Source organism: Marmota flaviventris, chromosome 2 (assembly GCF_047511675.1).
Source record: "Marmota flaviventris isolate mMarFla1 chromosome 2, mMarFla1.hap1, whole genome shotgun sequence".
Lineage (NCBI taxonomy): Eukaryota > Metazoa > Chordata > Mammalia > Rodentia > Sciuridae > Marmota > Marmota flaviventris.
Genome location: NC_092499.1, coordinates 173,752,758 through 173,773,109, shown reverse-complemented (window position 1 = coordinate 173,773,109; position 20,352 = coordinate 173,752,758). Strand labels below are relative to the sequence as shown.

Here is a 20,352-nt window from a genome sequence, read left to right as displayed (position 1 = left end):
CCTTTTTTATATTTTATTTTGACACAGGGTCTCACTAAGTTGCTTAGGGCCTCACTAAATTGCTTTGAACTTACAATCCTCCTGCCCCAGCCTCCTGGGCTGCTGGGATTACACCACCATGCCCAGCTATAATTGTTTAATGGTGCAGTTATGAAAGATTTATTTATTTTGTTTTTAAATGAAAAAACTTGAGTTTGTCTAGTCTTCAAAGAAAAATAACAAAATTCAAGTATACAAAGGTTATTAGAAGGCAATAAATTTTCTCCACGTGTGGACTCCCTTTTCTAACTGGTAACAAAAAAGCTGCCCAGCTGTGAGTGACCCTAATTCAAACTTGGGGGTTTACAGTCTTTAAACCTCATCCAGGCTACTCTTGAGAGAAATGGCAAGATGGTCATTTGTAAACTGCAATAAGAGCTCTTATTCTTGAAAGCTTTGGGTTGAGCATATTAATTCCAGGACTTTACTGGTAAATTCCTTTTTTTTTTTTTTTTTGTCGGTGGTGCTGGGAATCAAACTCAGGAATTCATTCATACTTGCTTTGCACATGCTCTACCGCTGAGCTACGCTGCTAGCCCACCGGTGAAGTCTTAGTTACCAGAAAAGGTACTGGTTTTTCAGAATTCCAACAGAAGCTTAGAATGCCTGAAGAGGAAAGATTACAAGCCATAAACTGTATATACTAAAAGTGGAATAAAGAGTTTTTGTAAAACAAGCACTTTTAGAATGGTAAAAACATTTTCATATAAATGAAAAATTGAAGAGTCTTTAAAGTGACAGAAAATGTCACCCATGCTTTAGAAATTCATCAGCAGGAAAGGAGAGAGTAAACCAGAGAAAGCCTAAGGCAGAGGCATTAATCCTGCAGGCTCCAGCTTAGCCACTCCCCCAACTTGTACCATAGGCAAGTTTCAATTTCCTATCTGAAAAACCAGGATAGTTATGACACCCCCCCTCCAGGGGTGTGCCTGACATATGAGTGCTCGTCACTGCCATCAAAGTCTCCTTTGGTTTTCTGGAATAAGGTTGGTACTGGGGTTAGTGTCTGAATTTTCCTGAGTCAGGAACCACTGGAGTCTGAACTATATCTTTCTGGGCTTCAGGTAAACTCCTTTCTGAAGTGACTGGGGTGGAATATGGAATTTTGGGAACTAGGTATTGGTTTAGTTCCATTTCTTTAAAAATGTCAGATGGTTAATCTGTATAAATTAAAAGCTTATCAGTTATTGGATCTTAATTTTGTAGAAGGAAAGAAAATTCTATGGCCATAAAACAGCATCTACCAAGCTCATGACTAACTCAGTAATCCTCACATAATTATGAATCCAGAAAAGTATGCAGGCTGCTTTTTATGTATTTTGACACTGATGATAATTACCTGAAATTTCCAAAACTATAGCTCTAGGCACTGCCTGAAGATCCCTTGTTTGGCTAGGTAGTGTGTTCATACCTGTAATCCCAACTACTCTGGAGGATGAAGCAGGAGGATATCAAGTTTGAGGCCAGCCTGGGCAATTAAGTGAGACTATCTCAAAAATAAAATTTAAAAAGGTCTGAGGATGCAGCTCAGTGATAAGAATGCAACTGGGTTCAATCCTCAGTATAATTAAAAAACTAAAAACCCCAAATCCCCTCCTTTGTCTACTAGACTCTCCTTGTTCTTAAAAAAAAAAAAAAAAAAAATCCTTAAGATGAGCTGGGGTTGTGGCTCAGTGGTAGAGTGCTTGCCTAGCATGTGCAAGGCCCTGGGTTCAATCCTTAGCACCACATAAGAATAAATAAGTAAGAAAAAGGTATTGAAAAAATCCTTAAGATGATTTTAGGAGGATGGAATAACTGTGTTAATGGGACAGGTGAAATATATTACTTCAATATTTTGGGAAGTGAGTGGTTCTGCTGATTTTATACTTCGAAAAATTCTGAAAAGGTCATATCATTCTGGAACAGTGAATATAAAGAGCCTAGACTTGCAATATCATAAGCCCTGGAAGTTTTCTTTCCTTTATGAAAACATTTTACAAGACCACTACTATTATCATCATGCAAAGCACTATTATCTTGATTTTACAGATGCACACATTAGAATGTATGGACTTTTCCCACTACAAAATAAGGAATGAGATGGGAGCTCAGGCCAGACTTAAGCCTTACAAGGTGTATGTTCCAGGTAAGATCACTGTATATTTGGGTCAGATCTATTCCTTGCTTCTTCAGGGGCTACTTGGCTCTGTGGAAAAATTCACACTAACTCAACTCACAAGAGCTTGGCTTCTAAACTATACTCAACTCTAGCATTTAAACAAGGAAATATCTCTTTTGGATAATCCTCTTGTGCTAATCCGATTACAGAAAAGATAATGACATATTCTTTTTGTTGTTGTTGTTTATTTTAATTTTTTCAATTTATTTATTTATTTTTTAGTTTTAGGTGGACACAATATCTTTATTTTACATTTATGTGGTGCTGAGGATCGAACCCAGTACCTCAAGCATGGTAGGTGAGCGCTCTACCACTGAGCCACAATCCCAGCCCAAGAGAATGACATATTCTTAAGAAATGTTTCTACTGCCAGCCTTTTTCTTCTAAAAGGACATTTTCACTTAGGTTGTAATATCAACTACTAGAAACAGAACCCTTCTTTCTTTAGAGGAAGAGATATATAATGGCAAATGCCCCTTGGGTTTCCCCATTGTTTATTATTAATGAGATTATGGCAGAGATTGACGGTGCGCCCTCTTTACCATTCCTGAGTACCTGTTCTTCTTTCTTCACTGAAATTAAGACTTTTTAGCTAAGCATACAGCTACAATTCCCACAGTTTCCTTGCAGCTGTGCATGTCAGTATGTTTTAGTTCTAGCCAATGTGACAGAAGTATATGAAAGTTTCTGGGAATCATGCTTAACAGAGCATTCACAGGTGCCTTTTACCTTCTGCTTCATTCCTTTCTAGATCCTGTTCCCAGTAATGTGGACGCCACCATCCTGCTGAATAAGAATGAGATTTACATCCAACTGCAGTGGGGGTACGGTAAGAGAGAAATGAAGATAAGAAGTATAAGGTCCCTTATGGCATTAAACTCCATATCAGGCTTGTGCCAACTTTACATGAATAAGAGATATTTTTAATCTTGTTTTAAGCCATTTGCTGTTTTGGGTTTTCTGTTAACAGCTGAAACCATCTCATACAGTGATGTTCTAATATTTTAATATTCTAACATTTTGAATATTGATATCATAATGTTTTAAATTATTTTGTATTCACAGACCATTCAGAACATCAGACCACAAATCCTAATTATTGTTCAGAAAAACATGATTTTTACTGAGACTACATACTACTGGCTTTCTGTCATGGCACCAACATTAGATAACTCATTAGAACAGGAAATTTGACATTATCAGGTAATCTTTTTTCTAGGAATCAAATCCAGGGGCTCTCTACCACTGAGCCACATCCCCAGCTTTTTATTTTGAGATGGGTTTAAATTGCTCAGGCTGACCTTCAATTTGGCAATCTTCTTGCCTCAGCCTCCTGCATAGCCGGGATTACAAGCATGCAATACTACAACTGGCTACTACAACATACTCTTGAGATGATATAGAAGTAGTCTAGGATCACTAGCAATGCTCTTTCTTACCAATTAATTTCATAGAACCACAGTTAAAAACCTTTAGCATAGGTCTGGGGACATGACTCAGTGATGGAATGCTTGCCTGGCATGGATGAGACCCTGGATTGGATTCCTGGCACCACGAGAAAAAAAGACCTTCAGCACTAATTAAGTATCACAGTTCAACCATCATCCCACTTTGCAGAAGAAACTAAGGCACAGAGGCTGGATTTTCAAAATGACAGTCTGACTTATTTTTCTTTTTTAACTATATCCACAAATTTGGGAGGAATGTGCTCTGAGGATTGTATTTCTATGTATCCTGTCTCCAACATCTCATTTATACCACAGGATAGATAACTCTTATCTGAAATGTTTGGGACCAAAAAGGTACTGACTTTTAGATTTTTTTCCCCTAGATTTTAGAATATTTGTATACACATAATGAGAAATATTGGTGATGGGACCCAAGTCCAAACATGAAAGTCATTATGTTTCAGGTATACACATCATGAATCTAATTTTACATAATATTTTTACAATGCTTGTGTTTTGATTGTAACCTGTCATATGAGGTTGGGTATAGAATTATCCAACTGTCATGTCAGTGCTCAAAAATTTTTAGATTTTGGAACATTTCAGATTTCAGGTTTTTGGGCTAGGGATGCTTAATCTGTAATATACAGTAATAGGTTATCCCAAAATAAAATACCTAGCATACAGCTCATAAAGTTACATAATAACTAAAACTACTGCATGTAATCCTAGCATTATATAACAATGTCTGAGTTATATAGAACAGTCAACAGAAAAACCAGTTACAAGAGGAAAATAGCAAATAAAAATGACAGTGGTGCAATAGTTTTGGTTACAATAGTCCCATAGAGTTACACAGTATTAGTCTCTGTTATTGAAAGATGTACTAATAATCATGGCATTATTCATGCACACAGAAGCAGCTAAACAGAATGATGGGACATGAATCTTCCACATTCTGTACTAGAACACCATTCTTTGGTCTGCAGCTACAGCAACTGCAGCTTTTAGAGAGCTTTTCTCATCATTTGTGACTGATAATGAGCCACAGGACACAAGTCAATTTTCTTTATTACAAAAAAGTCACTTCATCTCCTTCCTATCCTACAGATAGGTCAACAAGCCTGTCAGGTTAATATAACAAAAAGATAACAAGGATAAACCTTGAAACATCATGCTAAGTGAAAGAAGCCAGTGACAAAGGGACACATATTGTATAATTCCACTTATATAAAATGCTCAGAATAGGCCAATCAATAGAGACAGAAAGAAGTGTGGGGAGAGTGGGGAGTGATGACTTAAGGAATGAGTCATTTCTTCTTTTTATTTTATTTACTTATTTATTGATTGGTATTGAGGCCTGAACTCAGGGGTGCTTTACCACAGGAGTTATATCCCCAGTCCTTTTTATTTTGAGACAGGGTCTGGCTAAATTGTTGAGAATGGCCTCGAATTTATAATCCTCCTGCCTCGGCCTCCCAAATTGCTGGGATTACAGGTATATCCCATGGTTCCCAGTTCTTGAAATATGATAATGATCATGTACAACCACAAGAATGGGAAGTTATACTCCATGTACATATGTCAAAATACATTCTAATGTCATGTGTAACTAAAAAGAACAAACAATAAATTTTTTAAAAGAATTTTTAAAAATATAGTGAAAATATTCTAAAATTGTGCTAACATGCTCAATTCTGTGAATATATTAAATTCCAATTAATTTTACACTTAAGTGAACATACTATATGGAATGTAAATTACATCTCAATACAACTGTTCAAAAGTGGGGGGAAGAACTGACTTAAAACAACCATCAAAAATTTTATATATACACATATATGTCTATATGTGTGTGTGTGTGTGTGTGTGTGTGTGTACACATACATATATATCTCCTTAAAGTTAAGAAAGTAAATGCAGGGGCTGGGGTTATAGCTCAGCAGTAGAGCACTTGCCTCACACATGTGAGACACTGGGTTAGATCCTCAGCACCACATAAAAAAATAAATAAATAAAATAAAGATATTGTGTCCATCTTAAAAAAATCTTTAAAAAAATAAAGTAAGTAAATGCAGTTAAGTAGCAACAATTTTTCACATCATCTGATAACCACTGGAATGAAACCTCTGATGCAGCATAGCTCAGTAACTAGGCTTAGCCTGGCACCATAACTGGCCTTATATTTATGAAAAGAAGACAACTGAGATTTTATTGTATACTTCTTCCATGGTCCCATCCTTTGTATACAGTAACAATAAACATTAGGAAATCAGTTTATTAAAGAAGCTGAACTACCACAACAACTTGAAAGTATTCAACGCAATTACCCCCATCTGAGAATGGCTGAGATTTCAGTAACAAACAGGGTCAGAACTTGCTTAAACTCCATATGCTTTTCCCTACATCATTCTACTTTTTTGCCTTTGTGAAAATAAATCTGGAATTTACCATGTAAAAGAAAATATGCTTAGGTTTTTAAGAGAGTTGGAAGTTAGCCTGAATAAAATCTAAATGCAGGCTCCACTGATTTTACTGCATTTGTAGGAAGTTATCTTAGTCAGATAATACCAAAAATGCCAATAAAAAATATCAAAATAACAACCTCAAATCTAATAAATGCAGAATTAAACGATAACAATTTCATTTAATAAAATAAATGAAAGTAGTGGAGTTAATTCATCAAGCACTTTTTATCAAAAAATTTCCATCTCTATAAGTTCATTCTGAACAGTACATGATGGCATATAAGAGATTATAAATAAATGAGTTGTGAATAATGGTAGGGTAATAAATCCAAGCAGAATTTGATTAAATAACTGAAATATTCTTAAAAAGAAAAAACTACTCTTTTTTTTTTTTTTTTTTCTGGTAGAAATGTACAAGCTTTGCAGTCTCCAAACAGCAGGATGCTAATTTTTGTGGTTTATCAGTTTCTAGCTTTATTATCCCATCCCCTCCCCTCCCCTTGTTACAAACAAGCAAATAGGACAAAGGATGAAAGACGGTATCCAAGCACAGTGGGCTTTCTGGCTGCTTTAAGGGAGGGCTAGGAAGCAACAGCATTGGAACAATTTCCTAGAAAGGTTATTAACAAAAAGGAAGTACATCTTCCTCATCCCATAGATGAACTCAACCCTTCTGCTCAGCACCTAGCACCTTGTACACAACTAGGTATTCCATATCTGTGCTTAATTCCCCAAATAGAAAATGTAATTTTTAGCACTAAAACCATTTTAGAGCTCAGATGAGGAATACGTTTTCATATTTAGCTCAGCCAATTAAAACAATTATTCTGATTTTGTCTATGATCTTGTTTGTTTATTTTTTGTGGTGCTAGAGATAGAATCCAGGGCCTTGAGCATGCTAAGCAAGCACTTCACCATTGAGCTACATCCCTTTCTAATGGCATTCTTTATTTTTCAGAAGACAGTATTATTATTTTTAAATAAACAGTATATTCATAGCAAGTGTTTGCCTATGGAGAAATCACACTAAGCATATAGTTTTAATAGCCTTCTCTAATTAGGGGTTGTCTAGCGATGGTTATCAAGCTAAGAATACTGATCTATTTAATTGTCATTTGATATCAAGGTTACATTTTCCAGAACACAAGGGTTCAGAAAATGCATAAAAAGTCTTAAGGTGAAATGCAGCAGGACAAACAAGTAAGGCTTTCTTTGCTCAGCATTTTTTATTCAGTTAAAAAAAAAAAAAGTGAAGACATGAAGTTAAACAAAAGGTATTGTGAGAATTGGTGATCAAGAAACTCTCTCTCAGAAAAATTTCAATAAAAAGAACAACATTCAGTGAAGAATTCCTTCAGCCTTTAAAATATTTAAGCATTAATTCTATAATACACAATTATAATTTCTTTATTCACAATTTCCCCCAAACACTGTCAATGCTTTAGGGATATACACACACACCAGTAATTGATAGAAAGTACATAAGAGACCACATTAAAAAGGCACAGCATGTCCTATGTTTTTCATTTCTGTGATTTGTACCCCATGGATCTGAGTCAAGCTCCTTTTACATGAAAGATTTAAAGATAAATTAAAATGGGGGAAAGAAACAACTAAAGAGAAACTTCAGATTAGACTGTATTCAAACTAGGCCCCACCCAATAGTATGAGTCCCAGGGTAATCAAGCATTTGGAATCACTAGGCAATATTTCTGAGAAATAATAAAAATTAGGCAAGTGAAGTTCTTTATTGTTAAAAAAATCTCTTAAATTCAGTCAAGGGTAGGGGCAGAGGTAGGATAAGTAGAGGAGCAGAGTTCATTTTGTAACCCAATAGCTTTAGATCAAAAGTTTAACTAAGAATAATATCTTGCTTAAGAAGCATACAGTCTAGGGGCTGGGGTTGTGGCTCAGTGATAGAGTACCCACCTAGCATGGGTGAGGAACTAGGTTCGATCCTCAGCACCACATAAAATAAATAAATAAAAATAAAGGCATTGTGTCTACCTACAACTAAAAAACATTTAAAAAAAGAAGCAAACAGTCTAGAAAAAGATGCTTGAATATGATCATCATTATTTCATCTTGATAAAATAAATTTTAAAACAACGTCTTTTATAGTAATTATTTCTTTATAAATTTTTCTTTATTCCAAGACTCAGGACTATTTAGAAACTTAGTGATATTTATACCCCCAAAGAGATTCTATTATGACAAATGAAAGGATTAGATATTCAGCTGCATTAAAGGAAGAAGGCTGGGCCAAATCAACTTTGGAAATCCCCTAACTTTTTAACCCTAATTTAATTCTCTTTCCTCTCCACTGCTTGATTCAAGTTTATGAAAGGCTTTCAAGTATCTCCACCTTTAACTTCCAGAGGTACTGGAGTACATACCTCAACTATAACAGAAAAACAATCATTTACATATTGCTATAGAACTAAAAATTTTTAAATATCTCATTAAAACAAGATTAAATCCTCAATTCAATGAACTCAATTCCACTTATTCTGATTAAAACTTGTTATCTTTTATCAATGACACAATAATATAAAGTTTTATGGTAGCCTCTCATACAAACTGTATTTCAGGGTAATCCCAAATACCTCTGTTGAAGTAAAGGTTTTCTTTACAGAATTCTTGCTAATAAATGTGGAAGAGACGACAGAAGAAGAAAAATCATTTTGGATTTTTTTTAAATGTTTTTTTTTTTAGTTGTAAATTGATCTTTTACTTTATTTATTTATTTATATGCAGTGCTGAGGATCAAACCAAAGGCCTCACTCATGCCAGGCAAGTGCTCTACCACTAGGCCACAACTCCAGCCCTCATTTTGGATTTTGGATAAGATACTTATATGGGGTCTTTTCACAACACTAGAAGTGGGGTAGCCAGACACAGCAGGCCTCTAGATATGATGCAATTTAAGCACTTGGTAAGCATTCTTGCCAAAAATAGACAAACAAATTCGAATTTGACTTTAATCAAGCTTCTAGAGTTAACTTCCATTTATAGGAAATATAAGGAATGGAGCAAAAACCACCACCATGATGAAGCAAGTGGACAAAACACAAATGTGAGAAAGTTCACAGGATAACTGACCCATTTCCTGCAATGAGTCCATGACACAAAACAAAACAAAGAGGAGGAGGAATTGCCCTAGACCAAAACAGGCACAAGAGACAAAATGACCAATGTTATCTGTAGACTCTGGATCCCACAAATCTCTAAAAAAAGATCCTTAAGTCAATCAGGCAAAGCTAAATCAGGTCTAGTTATGAGATGATACCAAAAATTAATTGCTAATTTTATTAGGTGTGAAAAATGGCATTTTGGTTTTATAAGGAAATGTCCTTATTTTTTAGATATGTGTATAGAAGTTTGGTAGGGTAAATATCTGGAATTTGCTTTAAAATACTCCAGCAAGGAAAGATGAAAGAGAAAAGGATAAATGAAACAAATACCGCAAACTTTGTTAACTGTTGAATCTGAATGATTAGCATGAGGATATTTAGCGCTACTCTCTAATTTTGAGTGTATACAAATTTTCATAATAAAAAAGAATTTCAGTAGCAGAGAAATCTAAAAAACAGTACAGATAAATCTATTGAGTAATATTAATCTCAGATAGATAACAAAGGGATCAATGAAAATTGTTACATGTTGGCTAATTATGTAGAAATGGAATGAGTTACATGGAAAATATATCAATTTTCTTCTTGTATAATGGCCAGTTATACAAAATAAACATTGTTTTACTCCTGAAGTAGGTTGTTTCACTGAAAAACAAGAAAAACAACCCTAAAGAACAAGCAGTTTTACAGAATATACTAAAACAAACAAACAAAAAACCTTTTAGGAATGCAGCTGTGTATCCCTTCTCTCAGAACTGGTCATGCTTTTATATACAAAGTTCTAAATAGGTGGTGGAACAAACTGAAATAGAGAAAACGGAGAAACAGAAAATAGATGTCACAGCTGCATTCTGAACTGAATGCTGTGCATTTTTCTTTTTGTGTAATCATTTTATTACTTTTTTTTTTTAAATTTTTGTTTTTGAGTACCAGGGATTGAACTCAGGGACACTCGGCCACTGAACCACATCCCTAGTCCTATTTTGTATTTTATTAGAGACAGGGTTTCACGGAGTTGCTTAGCACCTCGCTAAATCACTGAGGCTGCCTCCGCCTCCCGAGCCGCTAGGATTACAGGCTTGCGCCACCACGCCCAGCCTTGATTACTTTTCTAAGAACCCATGGCCTCCTTCATATCCCTCCTGAAATAGTATCTGAACTTTTATTATGCAACATTCACAAGGTATTCCACAGATAGTGTTGACTAAGGTTCTCTGGAGCTCAATTTTAAAATTATCTTTCAAGTAGTAATTCAAAGTAAATCAAAAAGAAAATCAATAGATTTCTTGAAACATTTCCAAAGCATAAAACATTTCATTCCTAATAAAGCAGTGTTCTCCTTAATCTTTTTAGGAGTTATGAACCCTTCTGAAAATCTTCCTATAGAAAAAAAACTATATATATTTTTCAAAGGGCTTTATAATAGTTCTGAAGGCACCTGTAAGAAATTCTTGTAATATGTTCTCATGGGTAGATAACTCTAAATACAAATTCATCAACCCAATACTACAGCCCTTCCATGAACTGGCTGAGGCTTTTCAACCTCTTTTTCCATTATTTCTCTAAATCCTACACTTTAGTCAAATGCATTAGTTATGGCTCACAAAGATGCCTTCCTATCTTTATTTTTGATACTTTTACAACCTGCACTCCCCAACTATCTGATAAAAATCTGTCCATTCCCAGCTGCTTGGGAGGCTAAGGCAGGAATATCCTGAGTGCAAAGCCAGCTTCAGCAACAGCGAAGCACTAAGCAACTCAGTGAGACCCTGTCTCTAAAAAAATACCAATAGGGCTGGGGATGTGGCTCAGTGGTTGAGTTCAATCCCCAGTACCAAAAAAAAAAAAAAAAAAAAAAAATCTGTCCATCTTTCATGATTTGTTTCAAGGAATACTACCATGAAATCTGCCTTAATTCCCCAAACCTTCCTTTGAACTTTAGTTTTTTGTCCTTCTATACTTCCAATACCTTTGCCTATTTTGTATCTTGATCTACTGAATACTTGTCTAATACATGATTCTGTGTGACACAGCAGTGAAATAGAAAATTAGCACCAATAAAGTTCTTACCTCCTGTAGTGGGTTGATCGGTGCCTCCCAAAAACATATGTCCATATCTTAATTCCAGAAACCCATGAATATGACTTTATTTGGACAAAGAGTTTTTGCAGACATAATTAAAAATCTGGAGATGAGATCTTTTTGGATTATTTGGGTAGACTATAAATCCAATGGTAGACAGTGACTTTATAAGAGAGAAATAAGAGAAAGCCACATGAAGACACTGAAATAACCTGGAATAAGTAAGGAAACATTCTCTCCTAGAATCTTTGAAGGGAGTGTCGCAGGTAGCCTTGCTGACATTTTGATTTATGATTTCTAGATTCCAGAATTCTGAGAAAATAAATTTCTGTTGTTATAAACCACTAACTTAGTGATAACCTGTTATGGCAACCCTAGGAAATTCATACATCCGCTTTGACCCATTCTAATTCTAAAAAATAATTTTTATTTGCTTCCTTTTTTATTTTCTGCAGTAGTTCTGCCAGAATATTAGAAGAGATGAAAATATGTAGATGTCCCCTAAATCTGTCCTTATTTCCAACCATTCTCTTCTAAAAGTCATCAAATGTGACAGGTGATAGGCATTGGAGGATAAAGGCCTGGCTTCTAAACCTGGCCCTTGACCTGTGAACCTGAACAGATTACTTTTTTCATCTTTAGTTTTATCATACATAATGTTTTGAGGATTGTTGTAAGGAGTAAATAAGAAACACATGTAAAACTACAGGCATGAAATGTTTTCAGTACAGATTAACAAAATGTGAAAGATGATTTCTCAGTATAATATATTGCCCAATTAATATATTGCTTTGTGATTTTTAAAGTAATCTTAGACATTTCCACAAGATGTCCTTCTAGCCTGTTTTCAGAGATAATCAACAAGTTTGAGTAAAAAAAAAAATTAGTTATAGCAATGCATAAGATTTCTAACACATTTGGGAGAGTTTGGTAATTTCTTTTATGCTAAAGAAAAAGAATGACAGCCTACAGTTCTGATTTCCCTACCCACCCATTTCCCACAAACTACATTAACTCATAATTTGATGTTTCATTATCTGCCAAATTTTTATTCAGTTCAAGATCAAAAGAGTATTTGGATATGATGCCTAGATTCTATTGCAAGTTTATACTGCAGGGCATAATTTCAAATGTTCAGATGTGGGAGGGAATCAGAGATACAGATAGTCCATAAATTTTTTGTTTGCCTAGATAAACTCAACAAGTAAAGGTAATGCAACACCATTCAATCTCCAAATTTGTGAAAAAAAAAAAGTTTTGTTTTGGGTTTTTTTTTTTTTTTTTTTGGTACCAGTGATTGAACCTAGGGGTGCTGGATATACCACTGAGTTATATCCCCAGCCCATTTCATGGTTTTATTTTGAGACAAGGTCTTGCTGAAACTGGCGTTAAACTTGCCATCTTCCTGCCTCTGCCTCCCCAGACACTGGGATAAGAGGCATGCACAACATAAAGCATAGTGATAGACTGTAGTGAAATCATTAATTTTGAAGCTAGACAATATCATCATAAAGATGCTCACATTACCTGCAGTGCCACATTGGCATTTCTTTTATTCTCAAACCACTGAAATTAAGTTTGCTAAAAGAAGTGAGGAACTGTATCTGATACAAGAGCCTGCCTAAGAAAATATGAAGAGCAGATAAAATGAGAGATTTTTTTTAATATTTATTTTTTAGTTGGACACAATATCTTTATTTATTTATTTTTATGTGGTGCTGAAGATCAAACCCAGGGCCTCGCAAGTGCTAGGTGAGCACTCTACCACTGAGCCACAACTCTGGCCCCAAAATGAGATAGATTTTAAGAAAATATACAAAATTAGCTTTTTATTGAAACCTATACTTTATATAGGAGCAAGCATTATGATATGAGGAAAAATTTTACTTCCTAATGACCAAAACTTTAGGAGATGACGATGACCATAAAAAGAACAGGCAAACCTCCCTTTAAGAAAAGTTAATCAGGAACTTTGAAAGCATGTAAACTGGTAGTTACTTAGAATATAAAAACATTCACCTTTATTTGTAAGCAACTTTATTATACTTAATATTGAATCCATAAAAATTCAAGCTGCATTAAACTTTTCCAAAGCAATTAATAACATGAGGTTCAATTGTAATGCTATCTAAGAAGTAGCTAGCTTCCTTTCCCTTGGTACTGCAGGCTGGCTCCAGCCCTTGGAGCAAGCACCATGGAGGCCTAATACAACTCTTCTGGTGCCAGACTATCCTTAGGGCATATGGAGGGCACAGGCTGTCTTTCCCAAGAGTGGCCAACCAAAAGTAAAGCCATTGGCCAGCTATTCATGTGCCAGCTGGCATGGAACAAAGTGTCTGGTTCCTACCTCCAGCACAGAAGAGACTTAGCCAGCTGGCTTTCAAAGGACTGCGCTAGTTGGAGTGCTCACAACTTCTTTCAAACCATCTGGCATTCTTTTAAGAACCCTCAATTTACCCAACACTATACTCTGAGGTCTGAAATGCTCAAATTATTTGAAGAGTCCCTACTACCTATCTAGAGAAGAAAAGAAAGAGGCAGGGTAATTGCTAAATTACTTCCAGAAACAATTTCTAAAACTAAAAATTATTCTCAATTTTAGCTTGTATATTATCTCTTAAAACATTCCCATGATTATTAAGCAAACTTCCAGAATAAAAATCAAGACAAAAAATTAGGGAATAAGATAAAGCAAACATTTTAACATGCATAAAAGCATCCCATAAGACTGACAGGACCTAGTTCTACTCTGAATTTTTATAGCCTGTCTGTATTTTTCATGTGACTCAAAGTAGACTATATTGTATTGCTACCTGTATTTATCTTCCCAGCTAGCTAGTATCTGAAAATATCAGTGTCTTATAGTTACTTTAAAAAAAATCTGTTTGATGACATATTGGGTATTTTGAAAGTTTTAATAAATAGGGCCGGGGCTTTGGCTCAGTGGTAGAGCACTTGCCTCGCATGCGTGAGGCACTGGGTTTGAGCCTCGGCACCACATACAAAAAATAAATAAATAAAATAAAGATATTGTGCCCATCTCCAATGAAAAAAATATTAAAAAAAAGAAAGTTTAAGTAAATATGAAATAAGAAGAGTTAATGTGGAATAACATGAAGAAGGCACTTCATCTCTGAGCAAGACAAATAAATAAAACAGGATATGGCTTGAAATAAAAAGTATTTTATCAAATGATCAAAATGATTTATCAAATGACCCAAACTGCTGGTAAGTGCGCCAAGGTGCTCATTTGTGAATTGTAGATCATTGTATCCAACACAGGATAATCTGCAGCAGAGGCAAGGAATCAGGAAAAAAAAAAACAAAAAAAAAAACATAAAACCAAAAAATAGCTGAGTCATATTCATAGCCAATATATCCTAGGAGACACAAGCATTCTGAACAAAAATATTAAAGAGTCTGGGTCATAACCAAATGTTATAAATTGGAGGAGGCTGCAATAATAATTGTTTTTCACTAAGTTCACTGCCGTTCCAAGTATTGAATTTGTCATTTCACATGTTATCTCCTTTAACTCACAGAATAAGTACATGCAGTGGGTACCATCATTATTTCCATCTTAGAGATGGAGAAACAGAAGTTAACCTGCCCATAGTTACTGGTTAAAAAGTAAGAGCTGAATTCAACTCCAAGTAATCTGATGCTGGAATACTGGCAGAAAACTGCCAATACTAAACTATACATAGGAAAGAATTAAATGGAACCTAGGGAAAAATTCAATCATGATATAGTACTTGTATAGTACTTACAATTTTTTCCAACTCTAAGTGCAGCAAAAAGCAGAAAATAAAAAACAAATGAAAATGTATTTTCTTATTAGAAAATTTCAAAAAGCAAGAGCTATTTTACTAGTTTAAAAATGTCAATTATACCTTTTTGCCCATATATTGAATAGGTACTTCTGCTAGCAGCTGTTCTAGGGAACATAATAGTAAACAGGACAGATGAGGTCCTTGCCTTCCTGGAGCTGACATTCCAGGGGCATAGGTGACAAAAAGATCAGTAAACAATAGATTTCAAAATGTGACAGGTACTATATATGAGGTAGGAAGGAAATGTGCACATCTCATGTGAGACTTCAGTTATGCAGGTAAACAGGAGGTGATTGATGGGAGGCGGGGAAAGTTATAATTTGTTATGTTTTTTAAAGATGAGCAACATGGGAGCATGTGGGTATGCTGACATGGATAGATCCCAGGAGAGTTGATGATGCATGGCTCAAATGTAGGAGTTAGGAATTATGAGGGGGTATGAGGTAAAGAAGGAATGAGGAGAAAGAATATGAGATGGTACACATGTATGCAGATAACTTTGGAAAATATAATCTACTCCACAAGCCAGAGGAAAGAAAAAGAGCTATACCAAGATATATCAGGAAATGTTAGGAATGCCACAAATAAACTGATGACCCTAAAATCTTCTAGAATGGGAAAAAGGGATTAGGGATTAGAATGCTATTGAATTTCTCAATAGCAACACTGGAAGTTTACAATGGAACAATGCCTTCAAAGAGGGATATTAATTTTCAATCTACATTTCACCACTGAACTAGACCCCCATCAAATATGAGGGTAAGATGAAGACATTTCCAGATATGCAAATTCTAAATTCAGGAAGGAATTTCAGATTTTCTAAGTACCCTTTCTCAGGAAGCTACTAAGGAATGAGGAAGACACAGGATCCAAGAAATAGGAGATCCTACTACACAGGGGAATGGCAAAGGGAATTCTCAACATGATGACAAAGGGAAGTCCTAGGATGATGGCTATGCAAAACAATACAAACTGGAGTAGGAAAGGGAGGGCTCCAGCAGGACCAACCCCCAGGAAAATGAAGTGAAACTGCGAGGTTACCTTTAAAAATACTGAAAAATAATCAGTTTTGTCATAGTTGGAGGAAGAATTAGTGACTGATACAAACACAACTAAGCAAATGAAAAACAAGATGTAATAATAGTACTCTACATGGTTCATCTGTGAATAATAGGCATAGTCATAAAAATACTAAATACTGATGTAACTGGGAACCGTAAAGTACCAGTAAGGATGAAGGACAGCTAAATCTTCAATTTCCAAAGTAGAAGTCCATTTTTCCCCCCAAAGGTTAAATAAAACAAGAAACAGTAGTATGAAAATTAAAAACAAAATAAATAAGGAATACCAAAAGTAACTGCTAAGAGTTGGCAGAGTTTGAACCACGTGAAATTGATGATTTTTAAGTAATTTCCCAGTCTAAAAAAAAAGATTTTATCTGCTGCAAGCTAATATGTTACAATAAAATTACTGCTAATTTTAAAATAAAAATAATTATTAATAAAGGATACTTAATAGAACAACATTTTACTTTCGTTAGCAGACATTGTTGGGAAGATTATGGATCCCAGTTTTGGAAAACAGAAAGTCACAGGGTGGGCTGGGGCTGTAGCTCAGTGGTGGAGTGCTTGCCTCCTTATGAGGCACTAGGTTCGATCCTCAGCACCATATAAAAATAAGTAAATAAAAAAATAAAGATATTGTGTCCATCTGCAACTAAAAATATTTTTAAAAAGTCACCATGTATACAACTACACCATGCCTAATATAATAATATTAGTATTCTAATGAATGTAAATAATATACTTACTACTAAAACATTTAACATAATTTAGTCTACTTCAATGTTTTAGAAGTCACTGCAGAATTTTTCTTCAATTACCATACTTACAGAAACATTAGACTCTAGGTTAGTAAAGATTTTGATTAACAAAATGCTGAATAACAAGGTCAGGCTGTATTAGGAGTCCTTTGTTGTGCTTGCTACAGCAGCACATATATTAAAACTGTGAATGATAAAGAGATTAGCATGAGCTCTGCACAAGGATGACATGCAAATTCAGGAATGGTTCCTTTGTTGATGTAAAAAATGGCTCTTGCAAAATTAAAGTTCTATGAAATTGCAGTACAATACAAGACTATTACAGTGATAATTCCGGTTATACTGTTTATCTAAAACTTCCCTTTATGGTTTATTTTAAAAGTACTTCTAAAAAATGTCTTATGCAGGCAATTTATAAATGTATTGGGGTTGCTTCAATATTAGTGACATAGTTTTTAAGTTAATTTACCCAAGCTAAATTCATTGATATTTAAATTTTATTTAAATAGAACATCATAAAACCCAAACTTCTTTAACTAAAAAAGTCAACTTTTAATAATTTTAGCTCTTACAAAAAAAGAATTTGAACTTGGTAGCATAAGATAAGCATTTTACCAAGAATAACAGAGCTTGAACCAACCAGAGGAAAATTTCTCCTTCAATTTAAAAAGCAAAGGTTTTAAACAGAGGGAATATAAATAAACAGATGTTGTGAAGGTTAACATTTCATTTTGCATCCCAAACTACTAGGAACTAAAATACATATGATTCAAAAATAAATAATCTTAGGGCTGGTATTGTGGCTCAGTGGTAGAGCATTTGCCTAGCATGTGTGAGACACTGGGTTCCATTCTCAGCACCGCATATAAATAAAATAAATGTCCACTGACAACTAAAAAAATACTTTGCCAGGCATGGTGATGCATGCCTGTAATACTAGCAGCTGGGGAGGCTGAGGCAGGAGGTTCAAAGCCAGTTCAAAGCCAGCCTCAGCAAAAGCAAGGCTCTAAGCAATTCAGTGAGACCTTGTCTCTAAATAAAATACAAAATAGGGCTGGGGATGTGGCTCAGTGGTTGAGTCCTCCTGAGTTCAATCCCTGGTACCCCCCAAATAAATAAATAATCTTAGAACATTGAACATACCCAACTATTCATGCCATCCAATATAAATTCCTCTTAATTTTTTTTTTTTGGGGGGGAGTACCAGGGATTGAACCCAGGGGTGCTTAACCATTGAGTCACATCCCTCGTTCACCCTTTTATAAATTTTTTTTTAAATTTTGAGACAAGGCCTCACTAAGTTGCTAAGGTGGTATCAAATTTGCATCCTCCTGCCTCAGCCTCCTGAGCCCCTGGGTTTATAGGCTGTGCCACCACATCTAGCTCCTAATTTTCTTTCTTTCTTTCTTTTTTTTTTTACCTCCCCTATTTTGAATTAAAATGTCATAATAAAAAATATTTTGAAAGTGTGTTTTTGTAACTGAATTTACCATCACTCTACAAAATTAGAAGGGTGGAAAATAAACTGAAAATCATCCAACAAAACAAGTATCTTCTAAGATTTAAATAATTTTTTAAAAAAATAGCAAAGAATAGATGGTGGTATCACAATGGCCTCTTTTTAATTGGTCTACATTAACTATAACTCCTCATAACTTCACCAAGACAACGAAATCAGACAGGCAGTCCTATCCAGCCAATATCTATGAGAACCTGCAGTGCTTCTTCCCTCTCTGTCTCTCTCTGGGGAAGAGGACAATGAAAAAAAGGTGTTCTGTTTTCCAATAGTCCTGTAAGAGGAGCCATTGAGCTGGGCTGCACAACCAGACAACAGAATACAGGAAAATTCAGATCAAAGGAAGGGCGCATGCCAGGGTAATATGCAATAAAAATCTTTGCCAAAGTATTAGGAATTAAAAAAAAAAAAAAAAGCAAGGAGGTGGAAAGAACCTGCTAGACCACCTTCTTAACTCAGGGAGTCAGGAACGAAATCTGCCTATACTGGGGATTCCAGAAAACAGTGTCCTAGATATACTGGAGTATTCCTACAGACTTGTTCTCAAGTATAAAGACATTATCAATGAACTATAGCCAGATGAGTTGTCCGATGAGTTGGAGTATTCCCACGTACACAGATATATTGCCATTAATTAACCCCCACAAAGCAAAGTATTCTAAATTTACAGCTAGAAGAAAATAAACATGCATTTTTTCAATTAACGAAAACCACCGGTTTTACATTAAGAAACCAAAAAACTGCTGTTTGAAAATAATACCGCAGAACTGGGTAAAGGTGTGAAGTTACTTTTTTTCCCTTCAATCCCCCTTCCCCCCTTATGTCCTTCTTGATGATCTGATTCTCTCATTTCATGGGTGTCTCTCTCTCACATACACCCCAGCAGGTCTCCGGAAACAAAGGAGGCTCCTCAAATCTCTGGCCTGTGGGAGCACACCTCCCCCCATGATGAGGCCACCATATGACTTCCATAATGAGTAAGCCAAGGAGAGAGGTCTCAACGCAGACCACTGCCATGCACACTGTGACAACCAGGCACGAGCCAAGCACCACAAAGAAGGCGGAGGAGAGGATCGGGACCAGGAAAACACTGCCACGCCGCGCCCCCCACGGAGCGTCCACACCGCCAGCACCTAGGCAGCCGTCCTCGACATCCTCCTCGTCGCCTCCCTGCTCATTCCCGCCGCCTCCCACGCTCGGGGACCCGACGCCAGGGCTCTGGCGGGCAGGGCATGAGGGGGGCCGCGAACCTGCCCTGGGTGACCTCCGGGTGACAGCCCCACGCCGCCCTTTGTGCAGGATTCACCGCTCCCTGGCCCCGGCCCCGGGCCGCGCCGAACCCTTCTACGCGTTTCTCCCCGGCCTGAGGCAAATGTCTCAGCCCTCTGCCCCTAGCCCAGCCCGCCGAGGCGCCCCAGAGTGTGTAGGGAAGGCTGACGCGGGCCCGCGGTCTCCTCAGCATCCCGGACCCGCCCCGTCCCTCAAGACCCAGCCCGGGGGCGGCGGTCTCGGCGTCCCGGTCCTCGCTCGCTCACTTACTCGGGCGCGCCGGCTACTGCGGCGGCGGGCGTGCGGGACCGTCAGCGCCCGGCAGAGGGCTGCGGGTTGAGGGCGGCAAGAGTCCGTCGGGAGCAGCGCGGCTGAGGTGGCGACTGCAGACTGCGCTCGGCTGCCCCCGGTGAGGGGCGGGCCCGGCGGGGGAGGGGCGCTCGCCGCGCCTCTCATTCATGTAGCGGGGGCGGGGTGAGGGACCCGGATGCCCGGGCAGTCCCCGCCTACCTCGCTGAGGGCCCTCGGCTTCAGCGTCGACAGTGCGCAAGCGCGAGGTTCCTTGACCAGGCCTGGCCCC

General features: G+C 36.8%; 1 protein-coding gene and 1 non-coding gene across 2 annotated transcripts in view; one reads left to right on the top strand and one right to left on the bottom strand.

Moving 5' to 3' along the window:
- The window catches only part of Rnf24 (ring finger protein 24), a 78,720-nt gene extending 58,535 nt beyond the window's left edge, over window positions 1–20,185 (bottom strand). Inside the window, exon 1 of the mRNA XM_027954877.2 lies at window positions 20,043–20,185. The gene's annotated coding sequence lies outside the window, so the exon portion shown is untranslated. The remainder of the gene's footprint in view (window positions 1–20,042) is intronic.
- Window positions 17,142–17,246, top strand: LOC114081257 (U6 spliceosomal RNA). The gene has a single exon (XR_003580757.1). It is a non-coding gene; the product is annotated as a U6 spliceosomal RNA (small nuclear RNA).
- Window positions 20,186–20,352: the final 167 nt, after the last annotated feature.